Below are 17414 nucleotides of genomic sequence, written 5' to 3' on the forward strand. Positions count from 1 at the left end.
GCCTGAGAATGCTGGCCTCCTGCCCCTTTGGTCAGATTTAGAAGGGCAAATATCACCTATTTCCTAATGGCCATTAAGAAATTAGGAATAATTATATGAATCCAATGTTATTCCGTTGCGCAAACCTTTATAACTATAACTTAATCCGCTAAGAGGTTGAATAGAAATGTCAAGTAGAAACTAGAATTGGGATAGATCTGCTACATATGGGGGAAAACACAAAAGGATATAGGACCGCTGTTGCAGAAGGCAATTCAAGAGATGACGCCGAAATGGGTGGCTAGAGCCATTTAAATAAGAGGCAAGTCTTAACGACTAGATTAAATAGATTTTTCTCTCCCACCCAGACCATTTTACAAACTTGCCTTTTAAGCGGTGCTGTACATACATCTCTTTAAAAATGAGTTTAAAAACCAATTTTGTTTTCAAAGGTAAGTCGCACGAATATACTTGGTTACTTTCTGTTTCAGGAACGTCTCTCTATTCTAACCAGTTTGCTCTGAACAAACCTCGCGAGGACGCTCTCCTTTAACCCTGTGTTTTCAAGTCCAGGGACGCAGCTCTGTTGATAAACCCCTTTAGAGTTCAGGTTATGATTTACCTAGTTTCCTCAGGTAGCCCCAAATAAGCTATTTCGAAATTAAGTTCGCAAATATTATTCTGCAGAATATTTTGCAAATACATTATTTTGCAATTTACACCCCCCCTGCCAACACACTGAGGAGAATTAAGTGCAATTCTCACCATATTATTTTGCAAGCACATCATGCTATTTTGCAGGTTTTTAAATCCCTCCCTGTCTCCAAATGCGCTGAAGATAATAAAATCCTTCCCATCGACTTCACTGTAAGAAATACGCTTTCCTCAATTTTATTTTTTTTTTAATTGGGGCGCTAGGAATAAACCGGGGCGGGGAACAACCTTTCGTAGCGATGCACTTCATGGGGATGGCAGACTGAATATTATAACTAAAATAAAATATCCACGAAGTTTTTTTTTTCTCCTGTTGCAGCGGGTTCCTTCAGAGAGCGCAAGTTCTCAGTGTTGTGCAATGCAGTCGCGGGGTGCCGGAAAAAACGTTTGGGGTCGGTTTTTGATTTATTGATTGATTGATTGATTGCTGAAATACACTCAAGTGACTTTGAGATGAAAAGGAAAGCTTGTAAACGAAATTCGTGGTTTTCGTTCGTTTGCTCCCCAGTTTCCCAGAAAGCGACCGGCGAAACGCGCTCCGTTTCTAAGGCGCGCAAAAACAAACTTTCTGAACGCATTCCGGGCGCTTCTTCGTCTGTTCTCCAGAGCTGACTGAACAGCAAATCTCTCGTCCCGAAAAGCTTCCAAGTCCCCCCACAAATAGTTTCGTTAATAAAATAGATCCTTTGCTGCTTTTTCCCTTCAATCACTTTTTGCTTTCGAAACGGCTGCATATATTGAGGCTTACGGTGCGTAATCGTTCTTTTATCATTGTAATCGCGCGGCACTTCTTATTGCAAAGATGGGAAGCATCTCGCATTTGTACACTCACAAACATCCACCTGCAGAGGACTTGCGGCAGCCAGAGCAGATTTATCAAGTCCTTTAAACCCCCAGAGCTTGGGCCGGGTAGCTCAGAAAACCAAAACTCTTTGCAACGAGAAGGAAGCGCCATTGATTGCAATGGGACTTACTTGGACAAAAAGTCAGGGTGCCGTAAGTACTTTTTTAAAATGCTTTTTCTTTAAAATAAAAATGTGGCCACCCTATTTTTAAGTACTTTTATTTGGAAGCAATAACCGTAGGTCTCCCCCGCTCCCACCCCGTTTTGTGTAAAGTTTGGGCGATTGATTCCTGGATTGTACAACATTAAACGACGCAAGGCATTTGTTTGGATTGCTGAAAAGGACTCCTCCAAATGAAATCGCTCAATTTCTGATGGGGTTCCTTCTGTGCCAAGTGAGAGCAGATCTCACCCATCTTTACTTGGAAGTAAGTCCCACCTTACTCAAATGGGGTGAGCACAGGAATGCAGCCTTAAAGCGCAATCCTAGCCCCCTACTTAGAAGCAAATCTTACTGAATTCTATTCAATTGTAAGGTGCCTTATTCTTGCGGCTGGTGCGTAAAAACGTATTGTTATGTTTAGTTCCGCTACTATTAACGCCGTGTTTCGTGTTACCGGTTTTTATTCCGTTACATGTTCGTTTAAATAAAACATTGTTTATGTCGAGGTGGATAGACAAAAGCAGTAAATCCTGGCTGTGTTGTGCTGAATCTAATTTTCAAAGATGTGTGTTTAAGATCAAGGATCAGCAAACTACAAATCATACTGTGGACATTGTTGACTTCTGGGTTTGTATGTTTGTTTTTAAAAAAAGATCTAGGGATTTTATCCAGCGTTAGGCCACATCAGAGTAGCTCCACTGACATTAATAGACAGACTAATTTAGGCCTACTCTTTGATAGGTCTACTCATAGTTGTATATAACTGCAATTTGTTCATTTACTCACTAGAAAGCCTAGTTAACCTCATAGGCTGTTACTTCTGACTAAACAGATCGGGCTGGGAAATATATGATTGTAGAGTTTATTGGCCAGCCTTTTCAACGGTTGTTGCTAGTTTGTTTTTTTGTGTAGTCTGTGTTCTTATTTTGTATTTTCACGTTGTGAACCGCCCTGTGATCTTCGGAGGAAAAGCAGTATACAAATTTAATAAATAATAATATTAATAGTAACAGCTCACTGAAACTAATCAACAAGCTCCTCTGGCAAGAACTTTGCAGTCCCATTCATTAGATGGAAGAGAACAAAAGGCTCCCTTAGGGGTACAGTATTGAGTTCACGTCTGTATTTCTGAGTGAGCAATCCTGTGCCTACTTACTCTGGAGTAAGCTGCTTGTGAGACTTGCTTTGGAGTAAACAGGAATCGGATAAGAATGCACGTCTCTCCAGAAATGTCCTACACTCCTAAGTCCACTTTTCCATTGATTTCCGGCTGGAACTCAAGCGGAGATCGGATCAAATGGAAAGTTGTTGTTTTTTTGCAAGGCGGGGGGGGGGGAGAAGGAGGAATTAAGTTTTAGGCGTGCGTAAGCCATATTTATCATTAAGATGGTTGTATTGCGTATGACTTGCGGAGCTGGACACGTTGCTCGTTAAATATAGACAAATACACAGTTATTTAAATCCCTTTTAGCCACGATGAGTGGGCGCTTCGTGTTTGCTTTTTAAAACAGCGGCAACAACAAACATTTATTTCAAAGCGGTGCTTGCAGCCTTGACTCTGGGAAGCAAAATATTCGTATAATCCTGTCCCCCACACCTCTTTGTTAGTGTTCTCGACAGATTTCAATCCTATCAGACCTACTTTGGTTTTCTAACAACGGGAACCCCAAGATTTACCAACCACAGCCCCGTGCAAAATACAGAACGGTTAGAATTAAAGGGCAAGGGTGCCTCGGAGCACATTCTGAGGTTCAGAATTTGATTTTCAGTACCAGAACTGAACTGAGCCGCAGACCATGCGCGGACAGTCTGTACTTGCTTGGCTTTATTCATTTCATCTTCAGTGTACTCTAAGGGGGGGGGGCGTAATTTAATTATTTTATTTCCTGCTTTTGAACAATTGTGGGTGGGTCAGACACGCTTGACAATCTACTGAAAATCAGTTGAGGATCCCTTGCTAGATCCTGTTGTAGCCTCCTAGCCTTACCTGTCCCCTCATCAATAAACATTTGAATTCTAATTTAAAATGTCAAACCAAAAAGATCTAATACCCATGAAATAATTAAGTCCTTTAACCTGGATTTGAATCTGAATTAACCTCAAATGCTTAATTTCGGTTGGAATCTTATTTACAGCATGCACAGTTGATGCTGTCCCACAGATGGCTGGCTCTGGGACCTAAATTATGCTCTCTGGATCAGGGGTCAGCAACCTTTTTCAGCCGTGGGCCGGTCCACCGTTCCTCAGACCATGCCGGATTATATTTTGAATTTTAAAAATGAACAAATTCCTATGCCCCACAAATAGCCCAGAGATGCATTTTAAATAAAAGGAAACATTCTACTCATGTAAAAACATGCTGATTCCCGGACTGTCCGTGGGCTGGATTTAGAAGGTGATTGGGCCGCATCCGGCCCACGGGCCTTAGGTTGCCTACCCCCGCTCTAGAATCTTTCATCTCTAAATGGATTTATCTTTCAAATGTGTTTCTAAAGGAGAAAAAATGTAGTATAAACACCAACAATTGGGAAACACTAGCCTGTGAGCGCTGCAGTTGGAGAACAGCCTTTACCAAAGGTGTCATGGGCTTTGAAGACACTTGAACTCCGGACGCAAGGGAGAAACATGCTAAGAGGAAGGCACGCTTGGCAAATCCACACCGTGATCAACTCCTGCCCAGAAACCGAAGTCCCCATTGTGGAAGGACGTGTGGATCCAGAATTGGCCTCCGCAGTCACTTACGGACTCATTGTTAAAACCGTGTTTATGGAAGACAATCTTACTCGGCTAAGAGTGATCACCAAAGAAGAAGATGACATTTTCATCTCATTTACATCACTCCTCTCTCCAAGAGTATTCAGCCAGTGGGATCAGAGCATTGGGACAGACTCTTTCTGAAACTTCATTAGAAACTAATTTCGAGAACACAATCCCACCACATATGCCTGCAGTTGCCCAGACCATTGCACCCTCTCCAACACTCTGGAGACAGTGGGTTGTTAATACAATAAAGTTTGAGAGGTCTCAAATGCCATTTACAGTAAATAAAAATTTCCACACCTGAGACATTGGGGCTTGGAGGTTCAGTGGGGGGGGGGGGACAGAATCACTAGCTAGGCTCAGGATCAGTTATGGGGCATTATAAACATCTTGTCTTTTCTCTTGTCAAACTGAATTGGGTGGGTGGGATTAGAGCTTTGAAAAAGAACTCGCCAGCCAAATGCTTTTAGCTATGGCTCATCTGCATCAAGCCTGTTGACTTAACAAAGGTGTCGAACAATAACCAGGTTGATGAAAGAAAGAGATGGGGGGATTTTATGGGGCAGGGGAAGTGCCACATGTGCTGAACTTGGACTGAAGAAATGCTGAGCACACAAAGCTTGCTATGTAGTTCGGGTCTGATGACAAATAAGGACTTGGAAATCTAATCTGGGTCAACACTGTCAGCTCAATTTCCTCACATGCACACTTATGCCAGAATTTGCAGTTGGTAAACAATAGAGAACTCCTGATAGCTCCAAGCCTACATTTGGCCAAGGGCGCAGAAGCAGCTAACTGCAAAGTCTCAATGGAGAATGTCCTGGTCAGTCATGCCTCAGATCTGTTCTTGAATGTTTGACGGTAATATTTTCAGTTCCATTGACGAGGTGATTTTCAGTTCCATCGACAAGGTGCTGAGTTGCCTTGAGACACCTTTGTGCAAAAATTTGGCTGAAAGCGACACAAATACTACTGTGAACACCAGGGCACAGGGCAGAATTGTTGTTGTTTAGTCGTTTAGTCGTGTCTGATTCTTCGTGACCCTGTGGACCAGAGCACGCCAGGCACTCCTGTCTTCCACTGCCTCCCGCAGTTTGGTCAAACTCATGTTCGTAGCTTCGAGAACACTGTCCCACCATCTTGTCCTCTGTTGTCCCCTTCTCCTTGTGCCCTCAATCTTTCCCAACATCAGGGTCTTTTCCAGGGAGTCTTCTCTTCTCATGAGGTGGCCAAAGTATTGGAGCCTCAGCTTCAGGATCTGTCCTTCCAGTGAGCACTCAGGGCTGATTTCCTTCAGAATGGAGAGGTTTGATCTTCTTGCAGTCCATGGGACTCTCAAGAGTCTCCTCCAGCACCATAATTCAAAAGCATCAATTCTTCGGTGATCAGCCTTCTTTATGGTCCAGCTCTCACTTCCATACATCACTACTGGGAAAACCATAGTTTTAACTATACGGACCTTTAACTATACGGCTTTAACTATACAGACCACCCGGAGCAGGAACCGGCAAGCCACTCCAGTATCCCTGCCAAGAAAACTCCATGGACAAAGACAACAGGGCAGAATTATTACAATGTTAATCTGAAGGGCCTTTACTTGAACCTTGTGGGTGAGTAAACTGTGAGGAGAAGGCCGGCTGCAGGCCTGGTTCTTCGGCTCCTTCTCACATTCATGGCAAGCTTTTCTTCTGAAAACCCCTAAGGCAAAAGAGTCCATAACTGAGAAAAAAGAGAAGCCTAGGTTTTTTTCATGATGGTTGCCAATTCACTCCTTTTCATAGCAAATCAGGAACAGATATGCAAATAACTGGGCTTGACTTCTTTTGGGCAGAGGCAAAATATTTTCCTAATCTGAAGCTGAAAGTTGCTGGGCTATGCTTGACTTGCGCTCTTTGCAAGTCTTTAGGAGGCTCCAAAGGTCAGTGCCTGAATCACAGTTTAACCTGTTGCCTGCTGGCCTGAAAGGAGGATTTTCCCCTCCCGTGTTTTGAACGTGGAATCAAATAATGTGGTCTTTCTCTTTGCAAGCGTGTAAAATGTCGGTGCATATTTGCTGAAAGGGGGGAGTCAGTGTTTCTGTTCTAACCACTGAAATGTTTCCAGTTCACCAAGGATTGCAGCTCTAAACCAAGTGTGAGGAAGCTGTGGCCTTCTGGATATTGCTGAACTACAACTCCCCAAAAGCCCCAGCAAGCATGGCCAATGGTTAGGATGATGGGAGTTGTAGTTCAGCAAACATTTGGAGGGCCAAATGTTTTTGGAGGGCCAAACCCTTTTTAAACCCATTTATTAGGGTCTAAGTCCCATTTAACTCAACTGGACTGTTCTGAGTAAAAATGTATAGGACTGTACTGCAGTTGTGTTCTGGGCAGTAAGGAGTATTTTACTCACACTAGTTGGGTGAACAAATGACAAATTCTCTCTCTCTCACACACACACCCCTCAATCCATGTTTAACACACTCCTAAATTTGGAGTAAGGGGCGCGGGTGGTGCTGTGGGTTAATCCACTGAGCCTAGGACTTGCCGATCAGAAGGTCAGCGGTTTAAATCCCCATGACGGGGTGAGCTCCTGTTGCTCGGTCCCTGCTCCTGCCAACCTAGCAGTTTGAAAGCACACCAGTGCAAGTAGATAAATAGGTACCGCTCCGGCAGGAAGGTAAACGGCATTTCCGTGTGCTGCTCTGGTTCGCCAGAAGCGGCTTAGTCATGCTGGCCACATGACCCGGAAGCTGTACGCCAGCTCCCTCATCCAATAAAGCGAGATGAGCGCCACAACCCCAGAGTCAGCCACAACTGGACCTAATGGTCAGGGGTCCCTTTACCTTTAAGTTTGGAGTAACAATTCTAATTCCATAGGTGAATGTGACAATAATTTAGACTAAGAGCAAGGGATAGACTTATATTTTATTTTTCGTTGTTTTGCTGCTCTGTAAAACCACAATATACAGTGATGGCACCAAATACAGAATTCCTGTTGTTTTTATTGTTGTCTTTGTTAGTAGTGGCATATGTATTATCGCATAATCAATGTATGTTGTTTAGAGTAACTCTTCAGGAATATTATATGAAACACACTTCAAGAGAGGATGTTGGTGGAGGACAAGTCCATGTTTAAATTGCAAGGAAAGTCTTTCCATGAGAGCTTCTTTAACTGATATCTATTCCTTGAGATTTCTAGGCTGTATCCATGTGTTAAGACAGACCATCAGAAACCTAACAATTTGGAGTTAAATATCCGAGTTCAGCCGCAGGAGAAATGTTGTAACGTCAAGTGAGTTTGTGTGCTTTTTGCTGTTGGACAAGGAAAATTTATGTTACCTTGCATGTTTCTCTATTTGTGTTGGCTGCCAATAAATTGAGAGCCAAATTTGTGGTTCAACTCTGAACGTCTTTGTTGTTGTTATGGCTTATACCTAAACAAATAAATATGTTGCTACTACTGCTGACTCCTGTGGGGCACAACTCATTCTGCAAAGCACATGCCATGCAGGGTTAAGCTACCAATTTGCAACTTTAGTTGCGTTAATTTATATCTTTCACTTCCCCCATGACTTTGGAGCTGGATTTTAGCTTCATCACAAACTTGGAAGGTAAGTTAGGGTGATAAATGGTTTCATAATTGTCACATAATGAATTCTGCAGGCAGTCAGGGCATTAAACCTGGGTTTCCTCATGTCCCAGCCTAGCATTTTGGCTGCTACACCATGCTGATTTCATATCATCTTTGCTTTTCCCCATTCCCAAGGTGTGTTCCATTTAATACACATTTGTTTAAGTGGTTACCATATGATTTCCAAGTGTGCGATTTCCTATCCTGCCATAGCAATAATACTGTAATAAGAAAATGATTTAAGAACGTACGCAAAATAAACCCCAGCTGCTGAGATCTGGTTTCTTTTCAACCGGTTTCGGACCTTTTGTTTATCTAGGCATGTCTTTTTCCATGCAAATTTTTGCCAGAGAACATCTTCACCATTGGCAAATGTTTATTTTTTAGAGGGGGGGGAACCCTTTAAAACCCCACAGTCTCTTTGCAGCTCTGGAACGACATGGAAAGACTTCCCTATTTATTGTAATGTTGGAAACAGGTCTCTATCTCTGGGTGAGGGTCTCCATCTGAATGTGTGTGTGTACACACATTGTATGTGTGCAGCCATTCCCCGACACACTGGCCTACTCAGGTGTAATTCAAATCCAGAGATACAACAGCAAGCTGTTCCTGCCTATTGGTGTCCCTGCCGCTCACCATGAATTGGAGAGCAACTGTCTGAAGCAGGGAGCCTTGTGGATCTGAGAAAGTTCAGTAAGGTAAAGGTAAAGGTACCCCTGCCCGTACGGGCCAGTCTTGACAGACTCTGGGGTTGTGCGCCCATCTCACTCAAGAGGCCAGGGGCCAGCGCTGTCCGAAGACACTTCCGGGTCACGTGGCCAGCGTGACATCGCTGCTCTGGCGAGCCAGAGCTGCACACGGAAACGCCGTTTACCTTCCCGCCAGTAAGTGGTCCCTATTTATCTACTTGCACCCGGGGGTGCTTTCGAACTGCTAGGTTGGCAGGCGCTGGGACCGAGCAACGGGAGCGCACCCCGCAGCGGGGATTCGAACCACCGACCTTTCAATCGGCAAGCCCTAGGCGCTGAGGCTTTAACCCACAGCGCCACCCACGTCCCAGAAAGTTCAGTACCCACAAGAAAACCTTGTGAAATCAGGGTTGCAGATTCCACAGAGAGCCTATGAGGTAGAAGCTGATTCTCCACTTCAGAAACTCGCCTTCCAACCACTGAGGGCAACAGGAACAAAGGCCTCATCGGCACATTTAAAGCAGTATTATGCCATGTTAAACTGTCATGAATTCCCCATAAGCTTCCTGGAACTGGATGTGAGGATCCAGAATTTGCCTCCACGGTCACTTACAGACCCATTTTGTTTGTTTTTGACTCCCATATTTTAATGCAGCATCAAACCAATCTGACAGGAGAACAAAATACGGACTCCCTGAACCCCTCCGCTTCCTGCCCAAGGCCTGGTGCATCTCCCACCCCCACCCGCCGCCTTTCAGAGAGTGGAGAACCGGGGCAGGTCGTTTCCGAGGATGAACTTGTGCTCCATGCCATCCTGGGTGATGGCCGCCAGGTGGATGACCCCCCCCCCCCGCTGGAGCCATCACGGTTCATGGCCAGGGTGAGGGCATTGGCCGCGAAGCTCAGACACTCCTCCTTGCTCATCCCCGGCTTGTAAGTGGTGTTGACGAAGCCGTAGATGTAGGAGCTGCCAGAGCCCCCGATGGAGAAGGGCTGGCAGACCATCATGCCCCACATGGGGAGAGAGTACGCCTGTCCCCCTTTGCGCTTGTCCCAGCCGGCCACGAGGATCCCGGCCGTGAGATCCTCTCGGTAGCGGTAGCACATCTCCTTGAAGAGACTGGCGGCTGTGTGCACCAATGGGCGCTCATCCAGTTCAATGCTGTGGAAGCCCAGCTGGTACGTAACGTCGTCCGTGATGGACTGGGTGTCAGCAGCGGAGCCCGAATGGCAGCAGAAAATGTGGGCGTGGATCTGCGTCAGCTTGTCCATGATGTGGTTGGCAATGTACAAACCCGTGGTGGTCCTGGAGTCAGCACTGATGACGACCCCACCGTCAAACTCCACAGCCATGATGGTTGTCCCGGTGGTGACGGCCTGCTGGGTCCAGTCCGGGCACCACGCCTCCATTCCAATGCTCGGCCTCAGCATCACCGGCACCGCCATCTTGGATCTCTTACGGACCCATTGTTAAAACCGTGTTTATGGAAGACAATCTTACTCGCCTACAAGTGATTGCCAAAGAAGAAGAAGAAGTTTGTTAAGCATGCTAGGAGAGTTGTTAGGAAACGATTCCTCTACAAAGGCATGGTTCTCGGAGTTCCTTGGGAAGAGGGATTGGTTGTTAAACCACTCTGAGAATTTTCCGAACCTTCCTCCTTCTTAGGGAATCCAAAGAAGGAATGTGAAGTATTTTGGAGGTGTGGAAGATTGTGGGCTACGCACCTTGGGTGAAGAAACCCTCGTGATTCACAGACCCCTTTTGCCACATTAAACTTTTCCCACTAGGTGGTGTTTCCTCTGCACTTCCTGTGTAATCTACCGTAATTTACTCTATTGCTGTTGAAATGCCCCAGGCACTTAATGACAGTAAAAAATTAGCAACCACTATGATTATAAATAAGTCTTAAAAGCATCTCTATAATCATAATTAAGTACAATTATCCCTAAAAGCAACTATTAGCATAACAATAGATGCTAAAAGCAACAACCTACAGTCACAGAGTCAAAGCTTGTAAATTAAAAGCTAGGCAGAACAGTACTGTTTTCACTCTACCCTTGAAAGTATATCTTCTTCTTATTTATCACACATACCGCATACCGTGACTTTCATCGAAGAAGCTCAGGGCAGCATGCATGGTTCACCTCCCTCCATGTTATTGTCACAACAACCCTATAAGGTGGGTTAGGCTGAAAAATAGTGACTGGCCCAAGATTATCCAGTAAGTGTCATTACTAAGTCCACACCTGCACTATACAGTGGTACCTCGGGCTAAGTACTTAATTCGTTCTGGAGGTCTGTTCTTAACCTGAAACTGTTCTTAACCTGAAGCACCACTTTAGCTAATGGGCCTTCCGCTGCTGCTGCGCCTCCGTCACACGATTTCTGTTCTCATCCTGAAGCAAAGTTCTTAAGCCAAGGTAATATTTCTGGGTTAGCGGAGTCTGTAACCTGAAGCGTATGTAACCTGAGGTATCACTGTATGTTGAAGCAATATCATTCCGAAGGATCCTGGGAAGTTAACCCTGTAGTTAAAGGTTCTGAGAGTTGATAAAAAGGGTAAAGGGGACCCCTGACCATTAGGTCAAGTCGTGGCCGACTCTGGGGTTGCGGTACTCATCTCGCTTTACTGGCCAAGGGAACCAGCGTACAGCTTCCGGGTCATGTGGCCAGCATGACTAAGCCGCTTCTGGCGAACCAGAGCAGCGCACAGAAATGCCGTTTACCTTCCCGCCGGAGCGGTACCTATCTACCTACTTGCACTGGTGTGCTTTCGAACTGCTAGGTTAGCAGGAGCAAGGAACGAACAACGGGATCTGATCGGCAAGTCCTAGGCTCTGTGGTTTAACCCACAGTGCCACCCGCGTCTGAGAGTTGATAGGAGATTCCTATTCCCCTCACAGACCTGCAATTCCTGGAGGAGTTAAACAATAAATCCCAGGTAACTTTGAGAACTAGCTCTGTGGGGGTAGAGGAGTCGCCTAACAACTCTCAACAACGTTAGAAAACTATAATTCCCAGAATTCTTCGGGTGAAGCCAGGACTGTTTAAAGTGGGATGGAACTGTTTTGTGCAGATGGGGCCTATGTAGGGATTTGCACGTCTCCCCCACCCCCTTTCTTAGGCTGCATATGCACTCTTGTTTATTTTGCAACCAGTGTTCTCCCACTGCTGGATTGAGAAGCCATGTACACCTAATGTTAGCAACCATGCATATCTATCCTGTGTCTATCCTGTCATTCCTTACGAAATGCTGCATTTTGATAAGTTTTTGTCCAAACCAGCTTTGATCCAAATTGAGAAAAAGAGCAACCTAGCAGTGCTTGAAGCTGTGTACAATACTCAGCCCCAGTCCAATACTCTTAACAGTTAAAGTGGGGAGATCTGGGTCTAACCACTACACCACATTGCCTGTTTGTATGTACTGTAAAGGCATCAGCAATTTGTGGACCTTGTTGTGTCCTCCCAGCTGACTCTGCTTGAGCTTCTAAAAGATGAGCCAGAGACTGAGTACACACCATACATTTAAACCACATCCAGCCCACATTTAAAGCACATGGCTTCCTCACACGGACCCTGGGAAGGGTAGTTTGTTAAGGGTGCTGGGATTTGTAAATCTGTGAAGGGTTATACTACAGTTCCTAGGATTAAATGTATGGTGTGTCTACATAACCAGAGATTCCTGCTTAGAACTTAAAGAAGGAAAAGGGATTCCCTGGAATACAGGTGGCCCATTTACAAGTCATAACTAGGAAATGGATTCCCTGAAATTCCTGTTAAATCAGCTAATGGGATGGGAGGAGGCAGCAGATTCCAGGCTAACATGGCCAAGGAGGTACTTTTTTTGACCTTTCAGGAGCAGACACTCTGCATCTGGGATCCGCTTTGACTGCCATTGGTGAAATCTCTTCTGCAGAAACAATGCCATAAACACCATGCAAAAGAGACACTCAAGCCATGCAAATAAGATGCTGTCAGTCCGGCCAGGTAGGCGAGTGAAAGATGTAAAAGCAGAAGAAGTAAGTCTTTTGCCAGCTTTGGGACGTGAAGCTCTTCAAGTCATTTGTAATAACCTTCCATTATACGTGGGGGAGTGTTGCTTTATGTCTTTTAAAGTGAAAAACTAGTCTGGGCAACACCAAAATAGAAGGACAGAGAAAGAAGAGTTAATCCCAATGGAATGAGTCACTTCGGCTCTGGGATTGGCAGAAAGAGGTGGTGGAGATGAGAAGTTCAGCTGCCACAATGCAGTAAGATGTTTTGCGGCTTGGCTTATGACAGTTTAACGGCCGCACAGCCGAAAGAATGGGGGTGGGATAAACAACAAATTGCTATATTCAAATGCTTGGCAGCCTATAGCTCCTGGTGTTTTATGCAAAAAAGAGGAGAGAAAAAACAGCAATAATCTCTTCCACCTGCCATTAGTAGGGTGAGTGCATTTTTCTCTTCTTTCTGGGCTGCCTTTATGGTGCACAATATAATGGCAGGCAGAGGAAATCTAAGCCCTGGCTGTGTAAGGCCGCAGTGTCTTCCAGATGGTATTGGACTCCAATTCCCATCAGTCCCAGCCAGCATGGCCAATAGTCAGGGTTGGTGGGAGTTGGAGTCCCGCACCATTGGGAGGTCACCATATTGTTGGCTACCCTTGGTTTAAAATATTTATATGCTGCCTGTTTCGAGGCAACTCAAAACAGACATACAATAAAATACTCACAGATAAACTACTGGGAGACACAGCAACTAATGAGGGTGACCAAGATGATAAAGGGTCTGGAAACTAGTGGCGTAGCATGGGGGGTGCAGGGGGGCCGGCCGCACCGGGTGCAACATCTAGGGGTTAGGGTTAGGGGGTGCAAATCCATGGGTTAGGGGGCACAAATTACTTGCATTGCCCTGGGTGCTGACAACCCACGCTACGCCACTGCTGGAAACCAAACTTTATGAGGAACCGTTGAAGGAGTTGGGAATGGTTAGCCTAGAGATTGAGAGGAGCTATGAACCCAAATATCTAAAGGGTTGTTTTGTGGAAGATGGAGCAAGTTTCCTTTCTCCTGCTCTGGAGGCTAGGACCTGAATCAATGACTCCAAGTTACAAGAAAGGAGATACCAGCTAAACATCAGGAAGAACTTTTGGATAGCCGCCAAGACCACATAACCCCAGTCCTGAAAGACCTACATTGGCTCCAAGTACATTTTGGAACACAATTCAAAGTGTTGGTGCTAACCTTGAAAGCCCTAAACGGCCTCAGCCCAGTATACTTGAAGGAGTGTCTCCACCCACATTGTTCAGCCCGGACACTGAGGTCCAGCTCTGAGGGCCTTCTGGCGGTTCTGTCACTGCAAGAAGTGAGGTTACAAGGAACCAGGCAGAGGGCCTTCTCAGTAGTGGTGCCTGCCCTGTGAAACACCCTCCCATCAGATGTCAAGGAAATAAACAACTATCGGACTTTTAGAAGACATCTGAAGGCAGCCCTTTTTAGGGAAGTTTTTAATGTCTGAAGTTTTGTCGCTTTATTATTATTATTAATATTCTGTTGGGAGCCGCCCAGAGTGGCTGGGGAAACCCAGCCAGATGGGTGGGGTATAAATTCTTATTGTTATTCTTATTCTTGTTGCTGTTCGACTGTGGAATAGACTCCCTCAGAAGGTGGTGGGCTGTCCTTCCTTGGAGGTGTCTAAGCAAACGTTGGATTGCCATCTGTCATGGACTCTTGAGTTGAGATTCCTGCATCGCAGGGGGTTGGACTAGGTTACCCTTCCAGCTCTTCAATTTTATGATTTTTGAGCCCACTCATAATAGCTAAAATAGAATCAACAGCAAAAGCAGTCCAATGAGGGGAAAGCTAATGGGAAAAAGGTCTGGTGGAGCTCAATGGATTCCCAAGCCAATTTGGTGCTGTGGAAAGTGACCTCTGCTTTGGACACACATATCACTGGCAGGAGGCAAGCAAAATGAGCTTATGTTGCTCACCTTGTAGTGCATGTAGGTTCGGAGTACTTGTCTAGAAGCGTGCAGCCAAATAATGGGCTGGTTAATCAATTTTGAACCCTGTCTCTCAGAACTCGTGTACGGTGTGTGTGTGTGTGTGTGTGTGTGTGTGTGTGTGTGTGTGGTCCAACCATAAGCACCTCCTGCACCCCTCTTTCTCTTGTAAAAGCCCCATAATCCTCTTGGCTTCCAGAAAGTGCCTTGAAAGGAGCGCAGCTGCCATCTCCTCCTCACCTCCTCTCACCTGAGGGCTCACTCATGTTTAATGTGGACAGTAAGCTTCCTGTGGGCTTCTTGTTATTCCAGTCTTAAATTCAGTTAGATGCACGTGCACATCAGTTTGTGACACACATTTCTTCAAAAGTCCTCACGAAATTGTATTGAACATTTCTTCCAAAATACATCTTTACATGCTACTTTAGATAACCTATGTGTTTTTAATGCACACTTTCTCTTTAAGTGCACATTTACAGTGGTACCTCAGGTTAAGTACTTAATTCGTTCCGAAGGTCTGTTCTTAACCTGAAACTGTTCTTAACCTGAAGCACCACTTTAGCTAATGGGGCCTCCTTCTGCCGCCGCACCGCCGGAGCACGATTTCTGTTCTCATCCTGAAGCAAAGTTCTTAACCTGAAGCACTATTTCTGGGTTAGTGGAGTCTGTAACCTATGTGTAGGAAGCATATGTATCCCAAGGTACCACTGTATTTGGTTGGAGAATTGCATCGCAAAATTTGAGACAATGCGGATTTTGAAGCTGCATTTTGGTTCCTGTCCTACAAAGAAGCAAGCCCAGAGCACTGATTCACGCAGAGATGCATTGGGAGCTTATTTTGAGGAGAGGCAACTCTGACCCCCCACACTAGCATGACCCAACATGCACTTTGGAAATCAATGGAACCAGCCTTCTACCATTATCTATTTGGGCTGCAGTTTCTTGGGAGTAAGCCCCATTTAACTTAATCGAACTTACTTTTGAGTAGACTTGTACAGGCTTGTGCTGTTTTTGTTTCAGCAAGCATAGAATATTTTAGCCTCTGCAATTGGAAACTAGTGATGTATTTAGCCAAGAAAAACTGTCTAGGTTATGGCAAATCAGACTGCACGGCACCTCCATCACCTGGCACAGCGAAACACAACCGAATAGGGCTTACACAACCAGAAACAATGAGGGGTGACTTTTCTAGGTGATTATCCTAATGTCTGGGTGGTGCATGGAGGACACAATACCAGAGAACCACCCATGTATTACAATAATCACCGGGAACAAGAAACGAAAAAGATGCTTGCCATTGCTTACAAAATATAATTCACAGCTACAGTGAAGTAAAGAGGGCAAGCGTGTTTGACTGAGTCTGGATGGCCAGTCAGATATCCTATATTCTTCTGCGACTGTGAAATTTTCTATACTCAGGGAGTTGTCAAAGTTAAATATAAAGACTGTGCATCAAATTGTAACTTCTTCAAAGGTAAAAAAAAAAAAGCCCCAGATTCAAATCTGAACTCAGCCATGGTCTTAAACAAGTTAGGACTTCACACACACACACACACACACACACACACACACACACACAGTATCAGAATAATAATGCACACCTGATATGTTTTTTTAAATTTATTCTTTATTAAATTTGTATACTGTGGAATCTCAGTTTTCGAACGTTATCTGTTCCAGAAGTCCATTTGACTTCTGAAACGTTCAAAAACCAAGGATCGGAGGGCTGTCAGCAAGTTCAGCGTGGGAAATGGAGAAACAAGCCGTACAACTTCCGAGGCACGTTCAGAAACAGAAGCATTGACTTCCGGGTTTTCAGCGTTCGGCTTCCGAAATGTTCGGCAGCCGAGACGTTCGAAAACCGAGGGTTGACTGTACCACCCTATACGCATAGATCTCAGGGCGGTGCACAACATAAAACTGCAATACATAAAAACCACAGATACACAATATAAACAAAAACAAAGACAACCCAATAACTCCCCTCTTCCACAACACATTTAAAAGGGCATTAGATGTGCCATATGCAGTCATACCTCGGGTTACAGACACTTAGATTGTGTTTTTTCAGGTTACAGACCGCTGAAACCTGGAAGTACTGGAACGGGTTACTTCCGGGTTTTGGCGGTCGCGCATGCGCAGAAGCGCTAAATCGCACTTTGCGTATATGCAGAAGTGCTGAATCGCAACCCACATGTGTGCAGACGCTATTATATTTAATATTCACTACCAAAAATTTTGTCTAAAAGCAAGCAGCTTACAATTTTAAAACCTAAACATTTCCATCTGGCTGCCTGGGGCCTCCCCTTGCCAGCTTTTTCTGCACTCAACGTCAGGATCTCCAAAGAGCTGTCAGTGTGGATATTAGAAACCAGCTCATGGCTTGTCATTGTTCTCTTCCATCAACGTGTTCCAGAGATGAGTGGGTGGAAACTGGAAACCTCACTCAACTTTTCTTTTGTACCTGTACATGTCAAACACAAGCTCTGGCAACCGCACCTTCCTCGAAGTTCTGACTCCTCCAGCACAGGATTGTGTTCGTACAGGCTTCTAATTAGCGATAATGATCCGTCTGTCACTGACTGAAAAGCAAGATGCTGTCTGTCTGCTCTTTTAAAAACCAATTTTGGGCAATATAATTGTTTCATCAAGGAATATAAAAAAAGAGA

The 17414-nt window shown here is 44.9% G+C and overlaps 1 pseudogene across 1 annotated transcript; it reads right to left on the reverse strand.

Moving 5' to 3' along the window:
• Positions 1-9515: 9515 nt before the first annotated feature.
• On the reverse strand, positions 9516-10210 carry LOC310835458 (proteasome subunit beta type-6 pseudogene; annotated as a pseudogene). Its single transcript has one exon. The product of its transcript is annotated as a proteasome subunit beta type-6 pseudogene (transcript).
• Between the last annotated feature and the right edge of the window lie 7204 nt (positions 10211-17414).

The sequence above is a fragment of the Podarcis gaigeae genome (assembly GCF_964106915.1).
Source record: "Podarcis gaigeae genome assembly, chromosome: 17".
Taxonomy (NCBI): Eukaryota; Metazoa; Chordata; class Lepidosauria; order Squamata; family Lacertidae; genus Podarcis; species Podarcis gaigeae.